Genomic DNA, 4,251 nt, shown 5'->3' on the forward strand with positions numbered 1-4,251 from the left:
AATTGTTTTTCAATTATATCCTTTCAATCATATCTTTTTAAAACCATATCTTTTCAATCATATCTTCTTAATCACATCTTTTTCAAAATAATTTTCAATCATATCTTTTTGATTTCTAATTTCAAAAATCTTTTTCAAAAATCACTTAATTTCTTTCCCAACTTTAATTCTCGAAAATCATCAATCAAAATTTTAAAATTTCTTTTAATTATTTCAAAATCTTTTACTTTAATTTCAAAAATTCTTCCCTTCTTCTCACATCCTTCTATTTAAAGGACTAACACTCCTCCACTATCAACAATTCAAACTCTATTCCTCTTGATAAGTTCGAATTCTTCTCTTTCTACCTTCTCCTTCTATTCTTCTTTTCCTCTGACACTTCAAGGAATCTCTATACTGTGACATAGAGGATTCCATACTTTCTTGTTCTCTTCTCTTTCATATGAGCAGGAGCAAAGACAAAGGCATTCTTGTTGAAGCTGATCCTGAACCTGAAAGGAGCTTGAAGAGAAAGCTAAGAGAAGCTAAAGTACAAATCTCTGTAGAGGGCCTAACAGAGCTTTTCAAAGAAGAAAAAGACATGGCAGCCGAAAACAACAACAATGTCAACAATGTAAGGAAGGTGCTTGGTGACTTTACTGCACCTACTCCTGACTTCTATGGGAGAAGCATCTCAATCCCTGCCATTGGAGCAAACAACTTTGAGCTTAAGCCTCAATTAGTTTCTCTAATGCAACAGAATTGCAAGTTTTATGGACTTCCATTGGAGGATCCTCATCAGTTCTTAGCTGAATTCTTGCAAATCTATGACACTGTCAAGACCAACGGGGTTGACCCTGAGGTCTACAGACTTATGCTATTCCCTTTTGCTGTAAGAGACAGAGCTAGGACATGGTTGGACTCACAACCTAAAGAAAGCCTGAACTCTTGGGAAAAGCTAGTCAATGCCTTCTTGGCAAAGTTCTTTCCACCTCAAAAATTGAGTAAGCTTAGAGTGGAAGTCTAAACCTTCAGACAGAAGGAAGGTGAATCCCTCTATGAAGCTTGGGAAAGATACAAGCAGTTAATCAGAAGGTGCCCTTCTGACATGCTTTCAGAATGGAGCATCATAGGTATTTTCTATGATGGTTTGTCTGAACTGTCCAAGATGTCATTGGACAGCTCTGCTGGAGGATCTCTTCATCTAAAGAAGACGCCTGCAGAAGCTCAGGAACTCATTGAAATGGTTGCAAATAACCAATTCATGTACACTTCTGAAAGGAATCTTGTGAATAATGGGACAAATCAGAAGAAAGGAGTTCTTGAGATTGATACTCTGAATGCCATATTGGCTCAGAACAAGATATTAACTCAACAAGTTAATATGATCTCTCAGAGTCTGTCTGGAATACAAGCAGCAACAGGCAGTACTAAAGAAGCTTCCTCTGAAGAAGAAGCTTATGACCCTGAGAACCCTGCAATGGAAGAGGTGAATTACATAGGAGAATCCTATGGAAACACCTATAATCCTTCATAGAGAAATCATCCAAATCTCTCATGGAAGGATCAACAGAGACCTCAACAAGGTTTCAACAACAATGGTGGTAGAAGAAACAGGTTTAGCAATAGCAAGCCTTTTCCATCATCTTCTCAGCAACAGACAGAGAATTCTAAGCAGAGCCACTCTGACTTAGCAACTATAGTCTCTGATCTAATTAAAACCACTCAAAGTTTCATGACTAAAACAAGGTCCTCCATTAGAACTTTGGAGGCACAAGTGGGTCAGTTGAGTAAGAAAATTACTGAACTCCCTCTTAGTACTCTCCCAAGCAATACAGAAGAGAATCCAAAAAGAGAGTGCAAGGCCATAACCGCATCTCACATGGCCGAACTTGGAGAGGAGGAAGAGGTAGTGATTTCCACTGTGGAAGACCTCAATGGACGTTCACTGGCCTCCAAGGAGTTCCCTCATGAGAAACCATGGGAATCTGAGGCTCACACTGAGACCATAGAGATTCCATTGAATTTACTTCTGCCATTCATGAGCTCTGATGAGTATTCTTCCTCTGAAGAGGATGAAGATGTTACTGAAGAGCAAGTTGCTAAGTACCTTGGAGCAATTATGAAACTAAATGCCAAGTTATTTGGTAATGAGACTTGGGAGGATGAACCCCCTTGCTCACCAAAGAACTGGATGACTTGACTAGCAGAGATTACCTCAAAAGAGATAAGATCTTGGAAAGTTCTCAATATCTTGCACCATAGACACCATGACCTTTGAAAAGGCTCTGTGTGACCTAGGGTCAAGCATAAACCTCATGCCTCTCTCTGTAATGGAGAAACTAGGAATTTTTGAGGTGCAAGCTGTAAGAATCTCATTAGAGATGACAGACAATTCAAGGAAACAAGCTTATGGACTTGTAGAGGATATCTTGGTAAAGGTTGAAGACCATTACATCCCTGCTGATTTCATAATCTTAGAGTCTGGGAAGTGTATAGATGAATCTATCATCCTTGGCAGACCCTTCCTAGCCACAACAAAAGCTGTGATTAATGTTGACAGAGGAGAATTGGTCCTTCAAGTGAATGAGGACTCCCTTGTGTTTAAAGCTCAAGGATCTCCCTCTGTAATCATAGAGAAGAAGCATGAAAAGCTTCTCTCAATGCAGAGTCAAACAAAATTACCACATTCAAACTCTAAGTTTGGTGTTGAGAGGCCACAACCAACCTCTAAGTTTGGTGTTGGGAGGCCATCATCATGCTCTGAACATCTGTGAGGCTCCATGAGAGCCCACTGTCAAGCTATTGACATTAAAGAAGCGCTTGTTGGGAGGCAACCCAATCTTTAATTATCTATGTTAAATTTCTCTTTTTTTTTGTTATTTTATGTTTTCTGTAGGTTGATGATAATGTGAAATCACAAAAACAATTGAAAAAGAAAAAACAAAATTAAAAGCAGAACACCTTGGAGGAGAAACTTACTGGCGTTTAAACGCCAGTAAGGGTAGCAGAATGGGCGTTAAACGCCCAGTCTGGCACCATTCTGGGCGTCTAATGCCAGAAATGGGCAGCAGCCTGGCGTTTAACGCCAGGATTGGCAGAAAAGGGCGTTTTGCACGCCACTTGGTGCAGGGATGACAAATCCTTGACACCTCAGGATCTGTGGACCCCATAGGATCCCCACCTACCCCACCTCTCTCTCTCTTCTTCACCCATTCACCAATCACCTCAATACCTCTTCCCCAAAAACCCCTCACCTATCAAATCCCACCATTCTCTTCCCCACCCACCTCCATCCTTCATAAAATCCCACATACCTCACCATTCAAATTCAAACAACTTTCCCTCCCAAACCCACCCATAATGGCCGAACTATACCCCCCTCTCCACTCCTATATAAACCCATCTTCACTCCTTTATTTTCACTCAACATACACACTACTTCTCCCCCTTAGTCGGAACAATAAGCCCCCTCCATCTCCTCTATTTCTTCTTTTTCTACTCTCTTCTTTCTTCTTTTACTTGAGGACGAGCAAACCTTCTAAGTTTGGTGTGGTAAAAGCTAAAGCTTTTTGTTTTTCCATAACCATTAATGGCACCAAAGCCGGAGAAACCTCTAGAAAGAGGAAAGGGAAGGCAAAAGCTTCCACCTCCGAGTCATGGGAGATGGAGAGATTCCTCTCAAGGGTGCATCAAGACCACTTCTATGAAGTTGTGGCCAAGAAGAAGGTGATCCCCGAGGTCCCTTTTAAGCTCAAAAAGAATGAGTATCCGGAGATCTGACATGAGATCCGAAGAAGAGGTTGGGAAATTCTCACCAACCCCATTCAACAAGTCGGGATCTTAATGGTTCAAGAGTTCTATGCCAATGCATGGATCACCAAGAACCATGATCAAAGTGTCAACCCGGACCCTAAGAATTGGCTTACTATGGTTCGGGGAAAATACTTAGATTTTAGTCCAAAAAAGGTAAGGTTGGCATTCAACTTGCCCATGATATAAGGAGATGCACACCCAAACACTAGAAGGGTCAACTTTGATCAAAGGTTAGACCAAGTCCTCATGGACATCTGTGAAGAGGGCGCCCAATGGAAGAGAGATGCAAGAGGGAAGCCGGTTCAACTAAGAAGGCATGACCTCAAGCCCGTGGCTAGGGGATGGTTGGAGTTCATCTAACGCTCAATCATTCCCACTAGCAACCGGTCTGAAGTTACTATAGACCGAGTCATCATGATCCATAGCATCATGATTGGAGAGGAAGTAGAAGTTCAT

General features: G+C 41.3%; 1 non-coding gene across 1 annotated transcript; it reads right to left on the reverse strand.

Moving 5' to 3' along the window:
* Positions 1-985: 985 nt before the first annotated feature.
* LOC112753909 (small nucleolar RNA R71) lies at positions 986-1,093 on the reverse strand. The gene has a single exon (XR_003178270.1). It is a non-coding gene; the product is annotated as a small nucleolar RNA R71 (small nucleolar RNA).
* Between the last annotated feature and the right edge of the window lie 3,158 nt (positions 1,094-4,251).

Source organism: Arachis hypogaea, chromosome 15 (genome assembly GCF_003086295.3).
Source record: "Arachis hypogaea cultivar Tifrunner chromosome 15, arahy.Tifrunner.gnm2.J5K5, whole genome shotgun sequence".
NCBI lineage: Eukaryota > Viridiplantae > Streptophyta > Magnoliopsida > Fabales > Fabaceae > Arachis > Arachis hypogaea.